The following is a 26,663-nucleotide window of genomic DNA, read 5'->3' on the forward strand; positions in this document are numbered from 1 at the left end:
ATGGGTAACCCTGGGACATCAGTGTGTAGAATTCGGTGCTATGCACATGGGAGCCGCAGAGGAGCATGTTAAGACCTTAAGTCACATGACCTTCCTGCCCTGGGATCAGGGTGGGCCTGAGCCCTGGAAAGGAGGCCGGTTCAACTGAAATGAAGTGCTCAGTAAGTACCTGTGACTTTTCTGAAGGCCACATGAAAACGTTCAAAGAAACAGGTGAAACAACCCGGCACAGCTCAGCCATACAGTACTTTTCTGGCAAATTGAGGCCCTGGGTTCCAGCCCAGCAAAAACAAGATGATTCAAAAGACAAGAGAGAAAGTCACAGGTGAGGTTGATTGTGATGTCTTTAATGCAGTATATGTAAAATANTTAAATTTTATTTATTTATTTATTTTAGTTGTTGATGGACCTTTATTTTTTATTTATATGCAGTGCTGAGAATTGAAACCAGTGTCTCTTATATTTGAGGCAAACACTCTACCACTGAGCCACAGCCTCAGCCCCATTCTAAGTTTTATTTAAAATAATTATTGTTTTTCCTCTAAAATGTCCATATGTGGCTGTGTTTGGGTTATACTGTCCTTCCAAGTGTTTAAGATCAAGTTAGTCAAAAATTGACCTGGTTCCTATCTGTTTGTTAAGAGTGAACTGAAGGTCTGGGGGGCATAGTTCAGTTGATAGAGTGGTTGCCTCACAAGCACTAGACCCTGGGTTCAATCCCCAGCAAAACACACACACACAAAGAGCTAAGTTCCCAAAGGGGTCAATCTTGGGGAACTTGAGAGTAGCTTCTAAACTCTTTTAGTGCCATCTGCCAGGTAGGGTTTCCTTGATGAGGTGGCTTCTCTTGGAATCATCAGGGATGTTTCCCTTCTTGAATGATCTTCTTCTTTGCAGCAGGTATACTAATTAACTTTCCATTTACCAGTGGTCTCATTAATCTCCCTGATCAGGAGGTCATGTGGCCCAGAGTAGTAAAGCTCCTTGGAGAAGTTCTCTTATTCCCTGGGTTTAGGCTGACTCAGAAGATAAGAGCCAAACATTGGTTTTCTTGGCCCCTTTATTTAAGCTCAAGTTTTAAATCTTGATCTTAAACATCCAGCAAGCCAGCTCCACCAGTCTTAAAGTACAGAGTTTTAACCTTAATGTTTGTAACTTTACCCCTTATATTTACTTGGAGTCTGTATTAGTATTGGAAGTTAGCCTTATATTTTATCTGACCTCAGGTGATGGCTTATTATCTTAAATTAATCTAGGTTGTGTGTTTTTTAAGTAGTACCTCTACAAAACATTAACAGGTAACAGTTATAAAGTTTACAAGGAAAATACAAAATGAAATTAAAAAGAGTAAGAACATGTTTGGTTTGTGTAATAGCTGTCTTGAACTTCAGCTGCCTTATGCATTATATACCTGTTTGAGATCACAGTAATCTTTAGAATACATTAAACTTCTATACATAACTGTAAATAAGTTGAAGGCCAGCCTGTTTTGGAGCCATTTTAACATGTAATAAGGTGGAAGGCAGAGCCTCATGTCAAGTAAGATGGGGCTCTTGATAAATTTTAGGTAAAGTGGTCTAGTTTTGAACCTGATTTTTGCCTGTTTCTTAAATATAATTTTTACAAAGTTTACACATATTGGTTTTTGAGTCTATCTGGATGTTAGGTAATACAATATAACATTACATCTAAAACATGACTCAAAGGCTAAGAGAGCTTTTAACTCCCCTTTTATTGGGATAAGTGGGAAAATGTTTTCATATTTTATAATATCACCTCCAAACAGATTAGGCTCTCCTTATTATCTTTTAAGAGTGCATGTAAATTCTAATTCCAGTGTGAAGAGTAAGACAAAATGGTATATATAACTTATTGATAATAGGTTAATTTATCCAGCTATGAAACATTAACTGAGACAAATAAATATTAACTCAGTTTGTTATTTGTACACAAATGTGAGATTCTTGCTACAGATAATTTTAGTTTGGAGAACACCAGTGTGGCAAAGTACTCTCTTAAGCTTTATATTTAACTAAGGTTAACTTTTAAAGTACAATTTAGAATCTAGAGTGTATGGTTAAAATCATGGGTCTGTATGAGTTAACAAAAATTAAAGGATAGCCTTAAATCTCTTTGTTTGTATGTGGTGCTGAGGATCGAACCCGGGCTGCACGCATGCCAGGCGAGCGCGCTACCGCTTGAGCCACATCCCCAGCCCCGCCTTAAATCTCTTTTACATTTGGGAAACAATGTTAATGATCAGAAATTGACTTAGTCAAAGTAAACAGATATAAGACAGATTTCTAGGGGCTGGGGTTGTGGCTCAGCGGTAAAGCGCTTGCCTAGCAAGTGTGGGCCCCTGATTTCGATCCTCAGCATCACATATAAATAAAAGGTTTAAAAAAGAGAGACAGTATGGCCCTTCATGGCCATGTATAAAAGAAAACAGTTATTGGTTATCTTGCTGGTGTATTTACATAAACTTTCACATGACACATAGGCTTAAACAGATGTAGTTCTCAGATGTATACATATACCTAGTCGCATTTTTTTTGTGTGTCAACTATATTGTTATAATTTAAATGACAACTATTTGTTTAACCAATTATAAAGTAATCATATAAGACTTTAAAACAGGTGCAAACCCTAGTTTCTTCAAGAGTTAATTTCCCGCTGGGAGCAGTGGCACATGCCTGTAATCCCAGTAACTAGGGAGTCTGAGACAGGAGAATCGTGAGTTCAAAGCCAGCCTGAGCAACTTAGCAAGGCACTAAGCAACTCTTCGAGATCCTGTCTATAAGTAAAATACAAAATAGGCCTGGGGATGTGGTTCAGTGCCCCTGAGTTCAATCACTGGTGTCCCCCTCCAAAAAAAAAAACAAAAACAGTTTCTCTAAGTAACAAATACAAGAAAATTATTTTGCTAGGTAAGAATGAATCAATGTTTTAGACTTAATTTCCTGTCAGTACATCAAAGTTTAAATAACTGACTGTGCTAACAAAAGACCCAGACAAATGCAAACCTCAAAATCAGGTCAGGTTTTTTTGTTTGTTTGTTTTTTCCTTCCTGATTTGTGAAGTTTGCTGAGTGTGTAAGGGAAGTGAAAATTGGGGAAGAGAAACAGTAGTCTCTTTTCAAGCCAACAAAACCCTTGGTATAGATGCTTTTTACTGTCCACGTGGTATAAAACCATAAGAGTTTAGCATATAGTTGATATGAGGTCCTTCAGAGGGCTGCGGGAGTCAGGTCTTGGGCTCAAAGCATTTGTGCAACACTAAGGAGTCGCCCCAGCCAGATGCTCTCAGTCACTTGGAGCCGCCTGGCTGCCACCTGCAGCAAACCTTTCCCACCCAGCGGTGGATATTTGTCCCCTAAGGCTGCTAGAGGTAGCTTCAGGCCCAAGACCTTCACACAGCACCAGAGTGGCCACCGCGGGCGGAATTCAGTTGCCTTGGGATTGTGGCCTCTCCCTTGTACCCAATCTCTCCCACATCAAGGGGACAGCAGAGGACACGGGGGACCTACGATGACAGGGTGGAGAAATGCAGAGTTAGATTCAGTGGGATCCTGGTGCCCTGGCTCTCCGCGGCTCTGCCTTCAGCTTCCACAGAACAGCTTCTGTGCAGCTGCCTCTGATGGCGTCATCACGGAGTTCAGTGATCTGAGGGTGCGCAAGTCCTGACTCCAGAGGAAGTGAAGAGGCTTGAGTCTGGACGAGAAGAGCCTTGTGGGAAGCCATTCTCGCATGTGATTGGGCACCTCCCTAATTGGGTGTGAGGCGTTCTGGCTAAACTGTGTCAAAACTAATCCCCACCCTTTCCAGATGCGAGAGCCTGTGGGGGTGTGACTGACCATTGACCCTGAGACCAATCACTGATCCTGACCTTGGAATGCCTCCCCCTCGACCTTCATTGGATGGAATTTTCCCCTGAATTTCTTGTACCCCAATAAAAGGCCACTCCCTGGCGTGCTCTCTCTCTCTCTCTCCTGCTAGTCCTGAACCACTGGGTGGTTCCAGGCAGGAGCCAGAGGGAGGGCCGTCTCAGACCTGGTCAAAGAAAAAGGTAAATTGAGTTTGTGTGTTTATTTTGATCTCACTAGTTAACTTCTATGCTTTGAACCTCTTGTATGAAGCCAGCGTGGAGAGCATCATCCTGGAGGAGGGCAAGGAGGTCCTGCTAGGTGAGGTGGCCAGACTGGACATTCCTATGCCAGCTTTGTCAAGGTGCTCCAGACAAGGACGGCTGCTATGCCCTCTATGACTCGAGCCAGGAGACCCAGGAGAGCAAGAAGGAGGACCTGGTATTTATCTTCTGGGCCTCTGAATCTGCACCCCTTAAGAGCAAAATGATCTATGCCAGGTCCAAGGACGCCATCAAGAAGAAGCTGACAGGGATCGAGCACGAATTACACGCAAACTGCTATGAGGAGGTCAAGAACCGCTGCACCCTGGCTGAAAAACTGGGGGTCAATGCTGTCATCTCTCTGGAGGGCAAGCCTTTGTGAGCCCCCTCCAGCCCCCTGCCTGGAACATCTGGCAGCCCCAGACCTGCCGTAGGGGGTTGCAGGCTGCCCCCTTCCTGCCAGACCAGAGGGGCTGGGGGATCCCAGCAGAGGGAGGGCATTCCCTTCACCCCAGTTGCCAAACAGCCCCCACCCCCCACCCCTTCCTCCTCCCTCCATCCCTGACAGTTCTGGCCTTCCCAAATTGCTTTTGATCTTCTATTCCTCTTGGGTTGAAACAGACCAAGTCTTCCCCAGTTTGGGAGGAGCTGTATTTTTTTTAACGATACCCCTATTTCCCACCTGTTTTTCCCCCATCCCATGACGCCAACTTCTAAGTAGTGACTCTGTGCTTGTCTGTTTAGTTCTGTGTATAAATGGAATATTGTGGAGATGATCCCTCCCTGTGTCGGGTGGTTTCCCTCCCTTTTCTCTTGGTGTTGACCATTCATGGAAGCAGGACCAGTAAGGGACCTTCAATTAAAAAATTTAAAAAAAAAAGAGAAAATGCAGACAGTTAGAGATTCGGCCATAGCCATGTGAGCAGTGGCTGGAGGGCTCCCAGCCTTCAGAGGACCTTAGAGGTGCTAGATGATCACAGTCACTTTCTAGGCCTCATCAGCTGTTTAACTGACCACGGAGAAAGGAGCTATGTTACAGGAAGTAATAAATATTGCCTTGCTCTCAACTCTGGTTAGAGAACCAATCCCATCAGAAACACAAACTTTTGAGATTCTCCTTCTGCAATTTACTAAAACATTCATAATTTGTCTACATTCTTAGTTTTATCCTCTATTTTGGACTTTAACACAAGAATATTACTTTATTTTCTGATTTTCCATACTAAAGTATATTTCCATACCTATAACTTTCTTTTATCTTTTTTAGTTTCAGATCTTTCTTCTGGTGTCCTGCTGTTCTTGCACACCAGAGGCCATGCCTTTTGGCACCTTCAACTTATTGCCTGACTGTTCAGACTCCTTACCATGTAACTAAATAAATGTGAGTACAGAATCTCTTTCATTCATTTTAACTCTGACAGACCAATTTCAATTGTAAGATTGTATAATTATCCAGAAAACCATTTAAAGGCCAGATAGTGACAGTGAAACAAGCCCATACCTATAGTGGCCCATTCAGCTAGTTTTAAGGGGCTATTAATAAGATCCATGTAATATGGCATACATCCTAAAGGGCTAGTAAAAGATATGAAAAGCAGATAAGCAAAACAGAAACCAAAACCAAAGCTGACAGGTTTAAAAAAAAAAAAATGTGCATACAAATTTCTTCCTTAGCTTGGATAGTGAAGGACACAGGGCAGGTGGAGGAGTGAGAGCCTTGCAGCTGCCTTAGATGCCTCTTTCCTCTCATTGTTGACATGATTTCCAGAGTTAAAAGTTCAAGAGTATTGACCTTGAGAGACCTAAATTCTAGTTAGAATACTGGAGGACTCTGGAGTTTAAATAAAATAATAGTATTTTATAATTCTGTATTTTTTTAGAACATGCATGAACGTAAAATTTTAACCCTTAATCATCTTGCCCTTAATGGAGACCAGAAATAAAGCAATCCTATACTTTCCATTGAACAACAATTTATAAAAATCTCATTTATAATGTTTATCCTGTCCGGTCTATGTTAAATCTGATTTATCTATTTTAACTTAGGTTACTCATGAAAATTAAATTTGTTAACATTTTAAGTCATCTTTTTTGTTGATGAAAATTCTAGAAGAAGCAATGGACATTATAATAGAAAGTGATGTTTTTCATTGATCATTTGGGAAAAGAGTGTGGATTAGTGATTTTAATGACATCATTACCTTTATTTGTTTATCCAATTGAAATTGAACTTTCGAATCACATGAATCAAAGGTATTTGATCCATTTTTGAATTCTAGTTTATGAGCACTCAATATGTTGGTTTTGATACATATATACATGTAGACCAGCCAGTACACAGAACAAAAAAGCAAAGGCCTTATAGTTTTTGTTTTTAATATTTGTTAAATTGTCAATGGACCTTTATTTATTAACTTATTTATATGTGGTGCTGAGAATTGAACCCAGTGCCTCACACATGCTAGACAAGTGCTCCACCACTGAGCCACAATCCCAGCCCAAGGCCTTATAGTTTTTAAAAATTTATTAGATTAAGAGTCAACTCTTGTAAATTGGCCTCTGAATAAAGCAGAGTGTTAAAAAAAATATTTTTGATGGATAAAATAGGTCTGATCATAAATTTTAACTTAGGCACATAGAATCAAAATAATGAGTTCAGGGGGCTGGGGTTGTAGCTCAGTGGTAGAACTCTTGCGTAGAATGTATGAGGCCCTGGGTTCAGTCCTCACTCGGCACCACATAAAGATAAATAAATAAAATAAAGGTATTGTATCCATCTATAACTACAAAAAATATGTATATTAAAAAATAATGAGCTAAAAAGAATTTAAAAAATAAGTTTCCTAGAAAAAATGATATGGCCATGAATTATTTCAATAAAGCAACAGGTGAGAATGAGGAGAAAAAGAGAGGGAGAAAGAGAAAGGAGAGAGAGAAAGGGTGGAAATTTGAAGTTAAAGAGACATTCTTTTTTCCTTAGTCTTAGGCCCCCCTATTGTGCCTGCCATTTGCATTCCTGTGCGGCTTCAGAGGAGTCTTGGCCAGGGAAATTGCTGCCTAGGGCTTTTAAACCTTATTTTTTTCTGGTTGGTAATTAGGCCAGGTTTGGATACAGAAAATTATAAAACATTATTTCCTGTTACCTTTGAGGAATGAGATTGTTATGTCATACTATATTTGGTGATTGAATAAAGGAAAAAAAAGTTTGGAAGTAGGAACCTCACACAACCTTGTCATTTTGCAATAAGTAAATTCTTTTTTAAACTTTGGAGAATTTTTGATCAAAGGTTTCTTACTTGAGCCATTGGTACAAGTTATCTGATTTATTTTGTGGCCAAATTTGAGTACTGAGCCTATTGGCATATTTAATTTGAGATAAGTATGGTAATAGAGTGTTTTAAAATTGGCAGAGAGAAAACCTAAGGGCATGTTTGGGGGAATTGACTGAGTAGTCCCATCTTTGGAGAGGCTTGGGGAGGAGAGTAGAGGAGAGGATTAGATAAATATCGTGTCAGGTGAGATCATAGGTCTATGTCAGATATTGGATTTTTGGTGAAAGAATCAAGATATGTGGTATAGGATCTGAGGTGTTTTGGGTCTGGGAGAGGTCAGAGAGGGAGAAAGGGATATGGACTCTGATAATCCCCCCATCCAGCAATTTTCCTAAGGGAGAAAACAGGAATGGACTGGGAAGATTGGGAGGGAAGCTGTCCGTGACATCAGGTATGTGGAGGGCTAGGAAAATCCATATTGGGTGGGCGCTGGGGTGCAGAGCGCTGAGGATGGATATGGGCATCAGGTGGGGGTGACACACCCAAGAGAAGAAGAGACTCACCAGGGGATAATCCACCTGGGGATTAACCACCCAGTGTTGGATGAGTAGCTAGAGTGCTCTGAGGAGAGAAGAGGAGATTCCCTGAGAGATTTGAGCACTCTGTTTGGATTGGGGGTTCACCAAAGCAAATCCCCCGAGGGAGAATAGGATTTATGGTGACACTTCCTTGATTCCCGGCCAATATACCAAAATGTTAGGACAGAATGCTCAAAGAAATCTCTCAAGACAGAGTCTCATGCTCAAAAAGCAAAGTTTATTGACAAGAAAAGCCTGCCAGACTGCCCAGTAGAGTGGTGCAACAGCCACATTTATTTGAATAAGGTTTTTATATCTTTTTTAGAAGTAGCAAGAGCAAGCTAGAAAGGACCATGGGTGCAGCAATCTAGAATTGACCTTGAGTTCAGGTGGCCAAGCAATAACAGATTTGTATTTAGGGACCTTGTGGGAGAGGTTATGGGAATAGGGTATCTTAAGTTTCCTTTTCTTGGTAGTTTTGGTTCTGGGTGAAGATAGAGTCCCAGAATAAAATGGAGTTACTAATGTTTAGGGACCTAACACTACTGTTGCAGGGGACAAACCAGGCAAGACAGCAAATAGGTACAGGAAGCAGATTTTATTTAGCTATAGCCAGGTTCATAGGGCAAGCTTTCACTGTAATCAATCAATCCCCCTGAACCCCAAGTTCAGGTAGTTTCAGAACTTTATACCCAGCATGTAAGGGGAAGAGATCAGAAGTTCCCAGTCTGCATAAGTTCACATAAAAGCAGCTGTTCTGGCCAAGTTAACCCTTCAAGGACAACACCTGAGAACAGGAGAGCTTCTTCTCCCCTTTCTTTCCTCTGCCTGCTAGCTGTTACCAGCCCAGTTGGTAACTTTTCCTATCTTAGAAATGTAGTCATCTCTGTGAAGCTCAGCTTAAGGTCAGAGGCCTTGTTAAAGGATTTTTTTTTTTTAATCACACTTTTATTTGCAAACACACTTCTACAAACTACTATACTGGATAAATGTTTGTAAAAACTAGTAAGGGGGCATTCGGCACCTAATCTCTTCCAGGCCAGTGGCCAAATAAAATAGAGCAATAGAAGTATAGGAAGTTTAACTATGTTGGAACCTTTTACCTCCTTTGGGACCGCGGCCATTATTAGGTGTTGGCTGAGGTGGCCTCATGGGTTCTTCCAGAGCATTCCCCCCCCCCCCCAGCGCAGGCTTTTGACCTTACCCCCGCCTAATGGTTTAACCTGAAATCTGCCTAGGCCCTTAGTGATAGTGACATAACTGCTCCTCATTGGTTCTCACTACTCTCTCTTCTTACCCCCTCCTTCTATCACTATATAACCTTGTCCCTAACACAATAAAGTTGAGATTGCTGCACCTTCACAGTTGACTCAACTCCCGGCTCAGTGTGGTTTGTTCCCAATCTTGGGTGGGGACTGGACGGCAACACTTACCCTCTTGCTCAGCCCCTCGGAGACAGCAGGATGGTCCCGCTTGTCTCCCACGTACCTTTGTTGCAAGGAGCAACATAACTACATTGAACTTTTTGTAGAGACTCTTTTGCTGATAGTCCTGAAATCAATTATGGTGAAGATTTCTGGAGAAGCTTAGTTACGACCTTCTCTAGAGAAGGGGGTGCCAATACACTACTTCTTCAAAATTTTTCTAATCTCTCAGTAGATTAGCTCAGTGCAGACCAGCCACAGTCCATGTACTCAGGAGCCCAACTTACTCTTTGTGGCTGCCACATCACAGGTGCACTTCTGAGGTTTGTGACCCCCTGATATCTGTTGCAGAAAAGGACCCACTTTTGTGCTACAATAAGGGAACATCCCTTTCCTGCCAGTAGCTCTCCTGCTTTCCAAGGAACACAGAAGCACAGTCCCCAGAAGAGAACTGGAGCTGCAGGCAAAAAAATCTCCACAGGTTGACCACAGCTTCCCACCTGCTGGTTAGTGGTGGCTCAGCCCCTCCCAAAGATCACAGAGCAAAAAAGGAAAGAGGGACCCTAAGTCTTCAGCTGTGTCTGCAGTTGACCTCCACTGGTTAAATGTGCAGGGAGGAGATTAAAGGAACACTTACTTTCTATTTTGATCTTGGCTCTAATCTTCAGGCTGTGGTTGTATGTTTCCTCCTTGCATGTGTGGAGTGCCCTGTGACTATCAATCGCATGTATAGATGTATAGACGTAATAAGAAATACACCATCTAATAAGAAATACAACCTTAAACAAGGGGAAGATAAAATCAGTGCCTTTGGGCTTCCTCTTGGCCAGGTATCTCATAGTCAACAAGTTGTTGAATCCTGGCCTTGCACTGGTCTATGTGTCAGGTATCCTTAAATGCAGAACAAACCACTCCAGAACTTACCAGCTCATGACTGGGCTGGTCAGTAATCTGGGCACAGTGGGGCCCACTCAGGCCTGTGTTGACCAGGCAGCTCTGCTTCTGGGGAGAACTGGCTGTTGGCTGGGGCACCTTGGTTCTCTTCTCCATGATATCTCCTCCTCCATAAGCAACAGTCTTTGTGCTCATGGAGACAGAGGGATCTGGTAAGAAGACCAAAAGCCAGAATTTTTTTTTCTGTATTCCTTCTTATCATTCACCTATGTTTGCTGACATCTTACTGATGTTCCTTACCATCATTTTAAATTCTTAGATCCTTCATAGCTGTCACTCAATACAGATATATTCCTGGGGAATTATTTTTCACATTGAGATGACATGTTTCCATCCTTGATTCTTGTGTCTGGATTTGATGTCTGCACCTCTGGTGTGATTTTGTGGAGCCAATTTTGTAGAAAGGATTTTTTAGGTAGATGGACTGGACTGTAGGATGTTAGTTGTACAGGTGTTTTAGATTTGGATATAGGGAGGTAAAGAAAACAGTCTCCATGATCTCATTTTTTATTTATGTAAACCTTGTGTGAGTGCTTCAATGTTCTGACTACAGAAACTGAAGGTAGTTACCCAACATTTCAGTGAATGTAAGCATGCAAAGGTGTGCATCTTCTGGCTCCATGGCCAATCCCTGATGGCACTGAAGCTTTTTGTGACAGCTGCCACCATCTTGACAACATCTGAAGATAAGAGCATAAGTGGTACTAGAGCTTTTGGCACCAGCATCTCAGTTCTGAAATCTGTGTGCTGTGGAGAACGTTGCTGGGCTTCTGATGATTGTGCAGATCTTGTTTGGAACTTTGACACTGGTATTCATGCTCCTGGAGGTGGGGAAATGTGTATGGGAGTTCCTTCCTAATCCCATGGATATCAAACAGGTAGCAAAGAGGACTGTGGTTTTAATATTTGCAACCCTGAAGATGCAGAACAGGGCTCAAAATGTCTCTAGATCATGTGAGGCCAACTCTGGTCAGAGCCCATCTTGTAGTGTTGGTAGTTACAATCCTAGGGTTACATGACTGAGTCAAGCTTGAGTGATGTTGAAGCTATTTTCAACAACAGCTGCAGTCCCAAGGGCATTGGCTGGGGAGATCTTCCGTAGTTTCTACCAGGTGATCAAATGTGGTGCTGGGTATTGATGCTATTGGATTTCTTATTCCAGGAGCTGTGCAAAATGGCTTCCACAGTTCAGTCCCAGTGGGTTGGTGTAAGTGAAGTCCATACTTTGCCTCAGCACCACAGGCTTGAGGATATGGAGACCTTCCCAGCTTCTGCAAGATGATTTCAGGTACTGGTGGGAATCTGGACCATTGATAGTCATGGTTCTGGAGTGGTGGGACTTTGCCAGGTGTTTTCTCATCTCCCAAGGAATAGAAATGAGTGACGATGGGACTTTCCAACCCTAGTGGTGTGGCCCAGGGGGTGTTTGGCTAGATCTGGACAGGTTAGCACAGGTGGTGGGCTTGGGCCACTAACTCCTACATTTCTGGAGCTGTGGGACACAACTGGGGCTTTCTCAGTGCCTGGTGGACAGGAGTTAGTGAAATTGCAAACTGCATTGTCCTTGTCTGAAGGTTGCCTTGTGAACTCTGTGCTGTCCAGAGCTCCCTTCCTTCCCTATTAATTTCCTGAGCCTGCCTCAGTCTCTGCTAAAAGCACTTCTTTGGTGTCCTGATGCTTCCCTGTGGCAGCGTGAAGCACAGGGCACAGCCACACAGCCGTCTCGGCTACCTCCTCTAATGATGCCATTATCTTTCCATCGGCTCTGGGAAGGGCTTCCCTCCTCATGCCCATGACTGTGGCCTCTTCTTTTCTGTAACAGTAGTTCTAGTCTCAAGTTTAACAAATATTCTCTGAAAATATCTGGAAGATTTCAGGGAAAATAACTTCTATTTTCTGAACACATATACACATCGGTGGACCTCATCTATAAATTAATTTATACTGTGGACTTGAAATGCATCCTTTGTTACCCTCTTTCTTTTCACATGAATCTTTTTCATGCATGCTAAGGATGGGTGCGTTTGTGAAAGGTAATAAAGACTGATGTATAGATACCTGTTTGATGACTGTATTTTTACATGGACAATTAGCAAGCACTTCTTTCACATAAGATAGATATATAGATACTTTTTTAAACTTTATTTTCATTTCAGGGATACACTATATGTGAACACTTTGTATTATTCTTTCATAAACTTCTAGATTCAACTAATTCTGTTTTATAAGGATGTTTGTATCTATTTTGATTCTTAAAAGTAACTTCAGTGGTCTAGTGCTGACATTGCCCAATTTTGATTTTTATCCTTGGATGACATTAGCAGTTTTATTTTAATTTATTTTATTTTTTGCAGCTTCCAAAATCTGGTAATGATCTACCATTCCAAATATGTGATAGAAATAGAGTGCCCAACAATAAGAATGTCCTATCATTATACTGCATTTCAAAGTCACAGTAATTTACTATGTGTGATCACATGTGAATAATGCAAAGTAGGTTTTGTTTATTTTAACTTGATTTTAATTTTGGAGTTGCCTTAATTTTTCTTTTTTTTTTTTTNTTTTTTTTTTTTTTTTTTTTTTTTTTTTTTTTTGGTGTGTGTGTGGGGGGGTTACTGAGGTACTGAAACAACATTTGTCTTTTTCTTGCTCTGCCATGATCCCCACACAGCTCATGAGATGGGCAGGGCCTCCCCAGATGTTAGTCAGGGCCTTGCAGGTGCTAGAAAAGGTGTTTTTAAAAAGGGAATATTTCACCTTGTTCAGCTATAAAATAAATACATTCCATATCTAAGAAAAACCTGGGCCTCAATGCAGTAAGCAGGCAATCTGCTGACAGCAGACATCATGAAGCTAGACTCAACCTCCTGAAACCTGACCCCTTGCTTCATTTGAATGTCTTTTCTCTGGTAAAAGGGTTTAGCATGTGCTGTGTCTCTGTTTATTTTGTGCAACTCAGTTCACCTGGAGTGACCTTGAGTGTTTAGTCGAGAGATGCAACAGAATGAAATTGCATAAATTATGCTATTTGCATGCATGGAATATACAATAGTGGATTCCATCATTATGTGTATCTATAAAGCATTTATTTTAATTTTTTAAAGTATAAATAAATAAAAGGAAGCCTAGTAGAGGAAACAAAACAGAAAAAGAATAGGAGAAAGGAGAGTTGGTGGGGACTGAAGTAAAGACAATTACATCCCATGGTTGCATGTTATGTAAAAATAAACCCTCATATTAGCCAGGCACAGTGGTGCACTCCTTTAATTGTACCAACATGGGAGACTGAGGCAGGAGGATGCCAGTTTGAGAAAAGCCTCAGTAATATAGCAAGTTCCTAAACAACTTAGTAAGAAAATAAATATTTAAAAAATAAAATATTTAAAAAATAAAAGGGGCAGGGCTAGGGTTGTGGCCCAGTGTTAAAGCACTAGCACCTGCAAGGCTCTGGGTTCAATCCTCACCACCACATAAAAGTAAATAAATAAACAAATAAAATAAAGGTATTGTGTCCTACTACAACTAAAAAAAGAAATAAAAATTAAATTTAAAATTAAAAGGGCTGTGCATGTGGCTCAGTGGTAAAGTGCCCTGAGTTCAATCCCTGACAGCAAACAGATATATAATTAAAACAAACCCTAATATCGTGTATAACTATAATGTACTAATAAAGACAGAAAGAAAATAAAAAACATAAAGCAAAAAAACAAAAACAGTACAATTTGAGAAAATATAAGCTTAAGTAATACTCTGGTTTTGCTATTCAACAGCACAAAAGAAATGAAAAAGACAACATAGCCTATTAGTAGCATTTTTTCCCCTGAGATTTCCTCAAATTCTAAAATATGTCCAATGATAAAATCATAAAATAGAAAAGGAATATTTCACCTTATTCAGCTATAAATAAATACACTCCATAGCTAAGAAAAACCTGAGCCTCAATGTAGTAAGCAGAGCATTTCAAAGTGATGAACACAGCAAGAGCTTGTGTTGAGGGAGCATAGATATGTCAGGCTCAAGGGGCAGGGAAGGTCCTCCCACCCGGTCCTGCTCACTGAAACACTCCATGATCACCCTCCCAAGAGACCTGGACCATGACTCCAGTCTACGAGGCTTTCAGGTTTGCACAGCACTGCACTGGGGTGGGTGGTCCTATGCTCTGGGAGAGTTTTCCTCCTTCACAACTGTGAGAGAATGCAAGGGCAGGAATCACTGCTGACCTGACCCCTCAGCACCAGCATCCACAGGCTCACTGTCCACCTGTCTTCAAGAATAGAAACAGGGCTTGGGGAGATAATATCCATAGAAGGTAGCTGTCCAGATGAGGCCTGTTCCAGAAGATTCCTCAGCCCCAGGACCTTCTGATGCTCCCCTGAGAGGCTGTACCCCACACCTCAGGCTGTCCTCTAGGAGGAGCTGACCCAGGGCCTCAAATTCTCTGCCCCCTACAGGACTTAGGTCACTGTTGCACCTGGGCAGCCCCAGAAAAGGATAGAACAGTGGCTGAGAACACAGAACCTTGTGAAGAGTCTAGAGGAAACTGCTACCCAAAGACAATAAGGCCTCTATGCCTGGGAAAGGCAAGGAAAGACGGACCCAAAGGGTTTTAACAGTGGAGTTCCAATGATGTTCTCTACTTTCTCCTCTTGGTAAATGTTCACAAACAGAAACAAATCTTTAAAAAAGTATCATCCATTACCCAGCGAAAAAATGATAATTTATTACTGTGCCCACTTTAATGTAATGAGGGAAACAAAGAGCTGATAATGCTGAAAACTAGAGGGGGTATCTGGAAATGTGGGAGAGTCTAAAGGACTCCTTCCAGGGTTGGTGTGAGCAGCCTGGGCCTCTGCAGGGGAGGCTGCACAGAATGCTCTCACTGGACCTTCAGTGACCTCCTCTTGCAGGACCAATTCTGGCCTTGGTTTAAAGTTACTGGGATCAAGGATCTCTTTCCTCAAATTGTTAATCAAAAGAGACACAGTGTTATAAGAATCCAGGGGGGAAATCACTCAAATTCATAGTTTATGTTTATAGGAGGAATTGCATAGCTCTGGTCAACAGAATCAGTGTTAAACATTCACCTGCAGTTCACAAGGTACAGAACAGACCATCCACTGCCAAACCCCTGCAAGTGCAGGAGCTGATGTTTTGGTGAATCTTTGTAATGAACCAATTCATCCACCACAATGTATTGGAGAAATGTACTAACTTTCTGCAACCACATTGGAACAAGATCATCTCTATTTTCCCAAGGGCATTCCCAAAGCACAGCCCTGGAATTCTTCTACCCCCACACCTCCAAAACTAACATATCTGAGAGATGTAGTGCTCTCACCCTAGAGGAGAAAAAAGGTACATAAAAAATTTTAACTAACCAGGTGCAGGCCTGTAATCCCATTGCCTCCAGAGGATGACACAGGAGGGATACAAATTCAAAACAAGCCTCAGAAACATAGCAAGGCCCTCAAATGCTTGGTAAGACCCTTTCTCAAAAGAAAAAATAAAAAGTCTGGAGATTCTCAGCATAATCAATATGTGAAGAGAAAGCCTACACAATGGGAAAAAATCTTTACCACACACACCTCAGAGCACTAATCTCTAGGATATGTAAAGAACTCAAAAACACTAAACACCAAAAGAAAAAAAAAGAAAAAGAAAAAACAAAAACCAAAATCCAATAAATAAATGGGCTAAGAAACTGAAAAGATACTTCATAGAAGAAGAAATACAATCAATCAACAAATGTATGGAAAAATGCTCCCCATCTCTAGCAATTAGAAAAATGGAAATCAAAACTACTCTAAGATTTCATCCCACACCAGTCAGAATGGCAATTATCAAGAATACAAGCAACAATAAATGTTGACCAGGATGTGGGAGAAAAAGTACACCCATCCATTGCTGGTGGGACTGCAAATTGGTGCAACCACTTTGGAAAGCAGTATGGAGATTTCTCAGAAAACTTAGAATGGAACCACCATTTGACCCAGCTATCCCACTCATTGGTTTATACCCAGAGGACTTAAAATCAGTATATTACAGTGACACAGCCACATCAATGTTTAGCAGCTTAATTCACAATAGCAAAAATATGGAACAAACCTAGATGCCCTTCAACGGATGAATGGTAAAGAAAATGTGGTATATTTACATAATGAAATATTGCTCAGCCTTAAAGAAGAATGAAATGATGGCATTTGCATGTAAATGGATTGAACTAGAGAATACCATGCTAAGGGAAATAAGTCAATCCCAAAAAACAAAAGCTGATGTTTTCTCTGATAAGTGGATGCTGATCCATAGTGGGGTGAGGGGGACAGGGAAGAATGAAGGAACTTTGGATTTTGCAGAGGGGAGTGAGGGAATGGGTGGGGCTGTGGGGATAGGAAGGACTATAGAATGAGACAGACACTATTACTCTCTATACAGGTATGATTACACTACGGAACTGACTCTGCAACATGTACAGCCAGAGGAATGAGAAGCTGTGCTCCATTTGTGTGAATATGTCAAGATGCATTCTACTGTAAAATAAATAAGTAAAGCAAAAAAGGCATCTATTGAAAACTTACAGATGACATCATGATTGAAGGTAAAACCTGGGTACTTTATATCTCAGGGAATGATAAAACAAGAGTATGTGAGTTTGCTATTTGCATTCATTATTTTACTAAAAGTTTGGATATTGAACAACAAAGAGAAACTAATGAGAAATTATATTGTAAGCACATGTAAAAATTTCTAAGGAATTTATACACTCATAGGAACACACAACACTAGAGTCAGTTAGCAAATTTGCAGTTGACAACAGAAATACACACAAAACCATAAGGTTTTTACACTGGAAATGAACAATCTCAAAATAGAAATAAGAAGCAATTCTATTCAAAAGTGTACAAAAAAATACTTAGAAATAAATTTTACAACAGAAGGTTAATATCTGTCTACTGGAAAGGTAAGACAGAATGTTGAACCTAATTAAAGAAGATCTAAATAAATGGAAAGGTAGTTAATACTCAAGCACAACCGAACTCTGCACCATTAAGATCACATTTTCCTTGTTTATTACATCCAAAACAACCAATTTGACATGTATTATTCTGCTTCTTGAATCAAAAGGTCTTGAGTTCTTGTCTTCCTAGCAAAACCCTCCGTCTCCATGAGAGCAAAGACTGTTTTGCTGATGGAGAAGGAGATATCATGGGGAGGAGAACGAAGGTGCCCCAGCCAATAGCTAGTTCTCCCCAGAAGCAGAGCTTCCTGGTCAACACATAGAACACAGGCCTGGGTGGGCCTCTCTGTTCCCAGATTGCTGACCAGCCCACTCATGAGCTGGTGATTTGTTCTGCAGAGAGGCCAGGATTGAACACTAGAGTTACCTGGCCAACAACAGAAGGCCCATAGGCACTGATTTTATCCTCCCCTTATTTAATGTTGGATTTCCTAGTAAATCATGCTGAGTTACATAGGTGAACATCTACACCTGTGATTGATAGTCACATCATACTGCAAAGAGAAAAACACAAACAGCCTGGAGATTGCAGCTAAGGTCAAACTATGAAGTAAATGTAAGCTCAGTGGTGCACACATAATAAAGGCAGGAGGCAGGAAGGAACAGAGTGTCAGGGTGTCCTTAACCTAGGAAGGGCCTTAGCCTAACTAACTCCATTTTAAAATAAAACTGCAGTCCCCACCAGGCACGCCTACAGAGCCCTCCAATATGGCCATCAGGCATAGCCTGATAAAATAAGTCGCTTTGCGCAACCCTGATAAAACTTAGAGTGAAGTCTCAGGCATTTGCCTTCACCCTGATAAAGGCAAAGAAGCCAGGGCAGAAACCACCAGACCAGATGTCCTGACCTCAGAAGGAAGTCACTGAGAAACCCGGTAACAGCTGATAGTGATTGAAAGGGCAGGCAAAAGCCCCAAAATTTAGCATAAATAATGGAGCAAATGTCAGCCAGCCGACACTGATGCACATAAGACTGATGAGCCCCTGAACTGACATCCCAACTCTTCTCCTCTGCCTGATCCTCTAGGTCATCCTCACTGCTTTCAAACTCTCCAGCAGCCTCTTGACTCTGGTGAGAAAAGGATTCTTCCTTAAGACAGTCTCCACAGCCAGCCATCAGCTCCTCCCCAGGAGAAGCCTCCATCAGTTCCTGACCTGGTCACTGTGGTCCAAGTGAGTGTGGATCTGCTGGACTGAAGGCCTAAGACTTAATTCCTACTACTTAAGCTTAGCATGCAAAGGGAATGTCTATAATAGGTCTGTCATGATTAAATGTGTTTGCAGTGCTTAGAGTTAACTTAGAATTGTTTGCTTTGAATTGGTTATGTCTATTGCAGTGCCCAGAATTAAGGATTGTCATTCCTTGATTAAGAACCTATAGAGTGAATTGTATTGCATGATTTGAGTGAATAAAGCATTGAAAAGGGCTTAAGTGCATGGAAATTCTTTATCTCTCCCCTGGACTGCAGATGTTGCACTTTTGCCCATCGCCACACAGAGTCAATTGTTCAAACACCTTAGGTATCTTACTTTCAGGACTGGGAGTGGAAATGGCGCAGGGCTAAAGCAAGGGTCTTGGTTTTGTAAGCTCATCCATTAGTTTGCTGACAGAAGTCTGAATAGGGAATTTCCTGGGGCTTATTGTATTGGGGTCCACTGACACATTAGGATTTGGTTTTAAGGTGCTAGTCAAATGGGAGGTCCTTTTATGTTATTTTCCTCTAATAGGCCTGGGCTTTTCAACGACAAAAACTTCAATTTTACCCTAGAGAAGGTGGATGGAGAAACAGCTGCAGATAGAAAAATGTCCTTGGAATTATTCTCCATATTCTTAAGTAAATATACCTTTAATCTGCTCCCTGCACATCTAAACTGTGGAGATCAACTGTGGATACAGCTTAAGACTTAGGGTTCCCCTATTCTTGTTTTGCTGTGTGATCTCTGGGAGGGGTTGGGCCACCACCAAACAGCAGGTGGGAACCTGTGATCAACCTTTGGAAATTTTTTGCCTGTAGCTGCAGGTCTCTGTTCTTGGACAGCAGGAATTCTACTGGCAGGGAAGGAATGTTCCCTCACTGTAGCATAAAAGGGTAGGTGTTGCAGGTCCTTTACTGCTGACAGATATCGGCGGTCACAAACATTACAGATGCACCACCATGTGGCGGCCACGAAGAGTGGGCTGGTCTGCACTGAGCTACTGAGAGATTACAGTAGAGTAAAATTTTGAAGAAATAGTACCATAAATACAAGAAATTAATTAATAGTAATATATCATTGTATTGATTGCATAGTAACACAATGATAATTTGCATAATTACATTATAGAATCACAATGGATTTCACCTGTGACTTGTTTCTTGAATCATTTTGTTGGTTGCTGGAATGGAACCCAGGACCTTGCATTAGCTAGAAAGTTGCTCTACCACTGAGCTGTACCTAGACGCTTTACCTGTTTTTTTTTCCCTTAACTTTCATGTGGCATTCGGAAAATTAAAAAAAAAAAATACATGCTGCACATTTCATTTCAATTGAGTATTGCCTTCCTTTTCATAGCTTTGGCCCTCTCTGCAAAAGAACACAGTGAGGAAGGTCGTGGAATATGAAAATTTAATAGAACGCTCATATTGATGAACCCAGCCTAATTCCATCTGAAGATTGGGAGCCACCTCCTCACAAAGTCATGAAAAGTTCATTCTGTTTTATTATAAATTACTGATATTTCTAAATCTGTTTGGAATTCCTGCCCGTTCTGAACCCTTAAAAGGGCTGGGCCAAGAACATGTTCTCTGGGTTCTTTCAGCCCCCAAAGAGTTATATTAACTGTCACACAACACGTGTGTGTGTGTGTGTGGGGGGTGTCTGGAGCTTGTCCATCAGAGGCAGTGGGGAGGAACTGTCCGATTAGGGGGCAGACTGAGGGCAAGGGCGGCCTCCTGCAATCTCGCGGGCTTCCTCACTGTATCAGCTCTTTCCTCCCCCGGCCAGGGTCCTCTGCTCCTCTGCTCCTGAGTCCCAGGTGAGTCTCCATAGCTTGCGTCCTGGCGAGCTCGAGAGGAGGACTTGGCTTCCCCCAGAGACCTAGATGGTGAGTGGGGCCAGGGCTGGCAGTACCCAGTCTGTACCTGCCGAGGGGAACCCGGCGTGCGCGGGGGCTGGGAGCATGGCCGAGTCCCCGCTGGCGGGTGTCCTTGGGCCCCTACTCCTGCGGGACGGGGTAGGGTGGGGGCGATCTGGGTCCCAAGTCCCCGATGTCACCTGCATATCATGGCTGAGTCCGGGATGGCGTGTGGTCCTGGGCCCCGGTCGATCCCCTGTCGTGGCGCGGTGGGAGGAGCATGCAGAGTGCCCCTGGGACCGCGGTGTCAGCTGTGTGGCGCAGGAAGTTAGCTGAGGAGCTGCCCTAATCCCCGCTGCTGGGTCCGCTGCTGGGTCGCCCCGGGTCCCTGTGTTCTGGGCTTGCGTGGTGGAGTGGATGGCAGGTCCCAGAGGTCAGCTGCACAGTGTGGGCTCTCCCGGTCCAGTCGAAGTCCACGGAACAGCTGAGGAGAGTGTGAGGTCGGAGTGAAAAAGAGACCTCCAGAGACAGTTCACTTTACTTTTAGCCTGTTGCTGGGCAGATTCATCTGAGGGTCGTAATGATCCAATGAGCTAGCAACACACCAGCGGCAACCAATGGGTAGGAGGCCTGCAGCAGAAAAGCAGAAGGAAAGGGATATGCTGTGCACCTGAGGGTGGCCAGTTACCATGGTGATGGGGCTGAGAGCCTCTAACCACGGTATCCGGGTCCATTGTGCTGAACCCTGAGCCCCGCACATAGGCAACTTAGGCCACTTTTCAGCTCACGGACCCAGCGTACAGTGTGGTACCAAGTCCTCTGTGGCGCGTCCCCGTGGGCCCCTGTCCCAGGTGTGGGCTGGGCAGCGGGTCCCTGCCCTCTTTTCCCTTCCCAGTTGGTGACCTCCCTGGGTCATCTCTGGGCAGCTTATGCAGCCTGAGGCTCTTAGAGTGTGTGGTGAGCAGGGGAGGGTGTCTTGGAATCTGGACTCAGGTGTATTCTGAGTGTGACAGTTGACTCTAGGGGGTCCCGATCTGTCCCTCTTTTCTCCACAGGATTATCCTGTGTACCCTACAGATAAGTACTTCTAAATGTGCAGGAAGCAGCTTCTCTGGGAGGGGTTGGGCCACCACCAAACAGCTTTTCTTTCCATTCTGGACCCTGGCTCCTCCCAGGGTGGCAGCAGACCCCTAAAATTTCAGGTCCCTCCCTGCATTCCTAGGTGGCAACTACACCTGCAGTGCACTTTATCAACTATTTGTTCCATTATCTACATTCAAGTAGACATCGTTTTAATTATGGTAGTTTCACCTAGTAATGGGTGGCACTTTTAAAAAACTTTTTTAAAAAATTTATGCAAACATTTCCTAGTAGTGGAATACAGAGAAGAATGACCTGGAAGTTGAGTTTTTAAAGTACCTATGCCTCTCTTCATCTTGCCAAGACACAGACACCTGTGCAGTATCTTTGGACAGAGATGTTATTGGCCACCACACAGAGTCCTGTGCCCTCAACCACTGTCCTGTCTTTTCCTGGGGCTGCAACAAGATGCTCACACCTGCCCTGTGCCCTGCAGGGTACAAGAAATTTCAGATCCTGCGTCACCTCCCCTAGAGGGCAGCCTGAGGTAGGGGGAGCAGCCTCTCAGGGGAACAGCTGGAGATACCCAGGTCAAGCAGTGAAATGCTGGTGTTGAGGGAACATGACACACATGGTTCCTGCCCTCTGGATGTGCTCAGAGCTTTGAAGGAAGAACAATTATCCTAAAGAGCAGGGGAAAGTGACCCCAGCAAGGTGCAGCAAAGCCCTACAAAGCTCTTCAGCAGCAGGAGGCGGTTGGGAGGAGGTGCCTGGTGACAGATGCCTGACCTGAAGCTGGAGTCTGACAGGTCAGTGTCCAGTGGTGCTGCAGCTCCCTGGGTTTGTTGCCTTGGAAAGACTGGCTCAGGTATTTTAGTGTCAGTTTTTCATTAGTTGTAATATGTAATTCATTAGTAGAAAGTATTACTAATGGGGAAAAGAAACATTTGGTCTTATATTCTATTAGTTAAAACTTCTGTACTGTTGTTCTTGGAAGTGAGTTTACTGAGTTTCTCAGATGCTTTCTTTTGGGAGGTGGAGTGGGGGAGGTGTTGCTAATTTAAAATAGAATTCCAGGGCTTTGCTTTGGAAATGCTACCTGGGAATAGAAACAGGGAAAACCTGTTTCAGTGTGGCTGCAGAAATGAATGCATTCCCAGAAGAAAGTGTGGTACATAAATTGTTTTATGTTTATTACAAAGATCCACCTCACTAAGTTACCGAGGGACTTGCTAAGTTGCTGAGGCTGGTTTTGAACTGGGGACCCTCCTGTGTCATCCTGGAGTCATTGGGATTATAGGCCTGCACCACTACCCCAGGCTAGTTAAAAATTCTTAGGTACATTTTTCATCCCTCAGATGTGTTCTTTTTGGAGGGATGGGTTGTCAGAGTGATTTAAATCAGAATTCTAGGGCTTGACTCTGGGAATGCCAGCTAACAAAAGAAATAGGGAAGATCTTGTTCCAGTGTGGTTACAAAAAGTGAGTACATTTCCCCCATACATTGTGGTAGAGGAATTGGTTTATTACAAAGGTTCACCAAAACATCAGCTCCTGTAGTTTGCAGGGGTTTGGCAGTGGATGGGTCTGTTCTGTACCCTGTGAACTGCAGGTGAATGTTTAACACTGACACTATTGACCAAAACTAGGTAATTACTAATATTAGTCACCTGTGATGAATGATTACCAAATGTTATCTTGGATATAGCAATTAAATAACATGTTTATTGTCTGAAAAGGAATACTTTGATTTTCCAGTTGAATTATTAAATGAGTCTTAAATTTTTTTCTCCTCTAACAGGAATACTGAGTTTGAATGATTTAATGGGTTCTTTGAACACTGAGATGCTTCTGACTGAAAAGCAGAGATCCTTGATCCCAGTGAGTGTAATCCAAGGCCAGAATTGGTCCTACAAAGGAAGTCACTGAAGGTCCAGTCAGAGCTCTCTGGGCAGCCTCCCCTGCAGAGGCCCAGGCTGCTCACACCAACCCTGGAAGGAGCCCTTTAGACTGAGAAGCTACAGAGCTCTGGAAAGCTGGGGTCCTCAGGCAGATGTGGTGGGGGACTAGATGGGAATGCTAAGGGGATTCCCTTTCTGAGGGTGCATATTGCTCAAGGCTGTTCCCAGAGTGTGCAATGAAACAAGTGCAGATTTGGGTGAGAAGCGACTTATTCTAAGGAGCACTGCAGGAGGGGGGAGAACCACAGATGAGCTCTGCAAGCACCCACAGCTCCTGCAGAAAAGGGCTGCTTTCCTAGGGAGGGGCAAACAGGGTTAGGAAGAAGCTGGAGGGGAGAGCAGTGAGGAGAGGGACAGGTCAGTGAGTGTTTTCCCAGAAGTCAGCCTGTTCTCAGGAGAGGTCAGGAAGAGGGTTCTATTTTGGCTGGAGCTCCCAGTGAGTTAGAGTTCAGGGTCCTGGAGGAAGAAGAGAAACTTGAGTGACATTTGATGACCAAGTATTTGTTCTGATCACTGAGGAGAAATTTGTTCAGCTAATTATTTATGAGGGAAAAAGAGAGGAGGGATTTTCAGGATTAGTGTGTGTCTGCTATTTTTTTTCAAATTTTCAGTAGTTGTAGGGAAAGCCTTTATCCATCCTGAGAAAGTACTAAAGTGAGAAGGTATTTGGTCTTTTTTGTGGGGATCTTGTGAGAAAATTGGGCTGCCAGTTCTCTCCAGGAATATGGCCTGGGGCTTGATGGGTGGAAAAGTGGGGAGGTCAGGAGCCACCTTGTGGTGACCTGATAGCACATAGGGAACATTTTTGAGTGACCTCATGGAGAATTGGGAGTAACTGAGGGTAAAAGAAAAGTGGGCAGAGGATGCAGGGGAGAGGTTTGAAACCAATGTGAAGGGAGTTCTGGATCTGCATAAAGATAGTGAGAAGCTATTTGTGTGGGAGCACGAATTTTCCATTGAGCTTTAACCAGGGCACTTCTGTTGTGGCACCCTGTTTGTATGAATTGTGTTCCTCTGGCAGGTAATGAGGGGTTATTGAAGGAGTAAGAAGGAGTTGGGTGTTGGGTGGATTAGAAAGTGCTGCTGCTTTGGCTTCTCAATCAGCTTAATTATTCCCAAGTGTATTAGGAGAGGAATCAGTTTGGTGACTTCTACAGTGAATGATCCCTATTTTAGAAGGAAAGTGAGCTGCCTTAAGCAGGTCAAGTATTGTGGCTCATTGACGATGGGAGTCCCTTTGGTTGATAGGAAACCTCTTTCCATATGGTACAATGTGATAGGATACTGTGAAAAGCATACTTGAATCAGTGCAAATGTAGATTGATATTTCTTTTTCCAATTGTAAGGCTTGATGAGAGCTATAAGCTCAGCCTATTGAGCGGTTGTGCCCAGGGGTAAAGACTGTGTTTCTATAATATCAGTGGAGGAGGCAGTAGCAGAGCCTCATGTCACTGTGTTTGATGGATGGAGGAACTCCTGTCAATGAGTCATGAGAGGTCAGGGTTGAGTAGGGGTCCTTCCTGAATATGGGAGGGATGAGGGAGAATTTCATCCAGGACTTCACAGCAGGAATGTGTAACTGGTAGGTAAGGATGATGAAAAAGGACGGCAGGGATTAAGGATGGACAAGAGTGTCAGGATAGTGTAGGGTCTTCATGGAGGAGCATTGGAGGAGCAGAATGTGGGAGGGGGCATAATCTGAAGAGTCTTGTGGGTCAGGAAGTCAGAAATGTGATGGGGGAGAGAATGGTGTGTGTTGTGAAAGTGAGTTTCTCACTCTCCCGGACTAAGAGAGCAGCAGCCGGGAGAGTTCAGAGACAGGAAGCCTAGCTCTGGTGGTAGGGTCAAGTTGTTTAGAGAGATATGACCCATGGCAAAGGAGGGCCCTTGTGGTGGGAGTGGGTAAATGGGAAATAGCTGACTTCTGGTCAATTGGCGGTGATTTCTTGGTGTGAGGGAGTGAGGTGGACCCCAAGGTAGAGGACAGAAGCTCTAAATATTTGTGCTTTTGATGGAAAAACATGGTACCCCTTCTCTTCCAGGAAGTTAAGGCAGATAATGGTGGGATTTTGAGAGTTCTGAAAGGTGGGATTGCAGAGAAAGAGATCATCCACTTACTGTAGAAGAAAGTCTTGACTTACCTATCTATACTGACTGCCTGTCTAATTCTAGCTTCACTTTTACCTACAGGTGAATGACTAATACTGAATCTATTGGATGGAACTGGGTACTCCTAATAGTAGTCACCTGAGATAATTGATTATCAAATGTTATCTTGGAAATAGTAAATAACACATTTATTTTCTAAATGAAATAGATAAATTTGATTTTTCTACTTAAGTATTAAATTTAAGTGACTTAAAATTTTTCTTCCTATAAACACAGACACTGAGTTTTGAGTGATTTACTAGGTTCTGTAAAGACTGAGTCTCTTCTGATAGAAAACTGAGAAGCAGAGATTCTTGATCCCAGTGAGGGGAATCCAAGGCCAGAATTGGTCTTGCAAAAGGAGGTCACTGAAGGTCCAGTCAGAGCTTCCTGGGCAGCCTCCCCTGCAGAGGCCCAGGCTGCTCACACCAACCCTGGAAGGAGTCCTTTAGTCTGAGAAGCTACAGAGCTCTGGAAACCTGGGGCCCTCAGGCAGATGTGGTGGGGGACTGGATGGGAATGCTAAGGAGAAGCCATTTCTGAGGGTGCATATTGTCCAAGGCTATTCCCAGACTGTACAATGAAACAAGTGCAGATTTGGATGAGAAGCACTTATTCTAAGGAGCACTGCAGAATGGGGGAGAACCACAGATGAGCTCTGCAAGCACCCACATCTCCTGCAGAAAAGGGCTGCTTTCCTAGTGAGGGGCAAACAAGATTAGGAAGAAGCTGGAGGGGAGGGCAGTAAGGAGGGGGGCAGGGTCAGATCTCAGGTCAGTGAATGTTTCAGCACAAGTCAGCCTGTTCTCAGGAGGGTGAGGAAGAGGGGTCTAATGTTGTCTCCAGCTGCCATTGGGTCAGAGCTCAGGGTCCTGGAGGAAGGAGAAAAACCTGAGTCAAGTTAGATTAACAAGTATTTGCCCTGATCACTGAAAAGAGATGTGCTCATCTTGTTGCTTACAAGGTGAAAAAAGAGTGGAAGGATTTTCAGGATCAGTGTGTCTGCCATGTGAAGCTTTGTTCACTTTTAGGGTCACTTATGCAATGCGATT

The 26,663-nt window shown here is 43.0% G+C and overlaps 1 pseudogene; it reads left to right on the top strand.

Moving 5' to 3' along the window:
- On the top strand, positions 1–24,089 carry LOC107160331 (annotated as a pseudogene).
- The last annotated feature ends 2,574 nt before the right edge of the window (positions 24,090–26,663 follow it).

This window comes from Marmota marmota, unplaced genomic scaffold (genome assembly GCF_001458135.2).
Source record: "Marmota marmota marmota unplaced genomic scaffold, marMar, whole genome shotgun sequence".
NCBI classification, from domain to species: domain Eukaryota; kingdom Metazoa; phylum Chordata; class Mammalia; order Rodentia; family Sciuridae; genus Marmota; species Marmota marmota.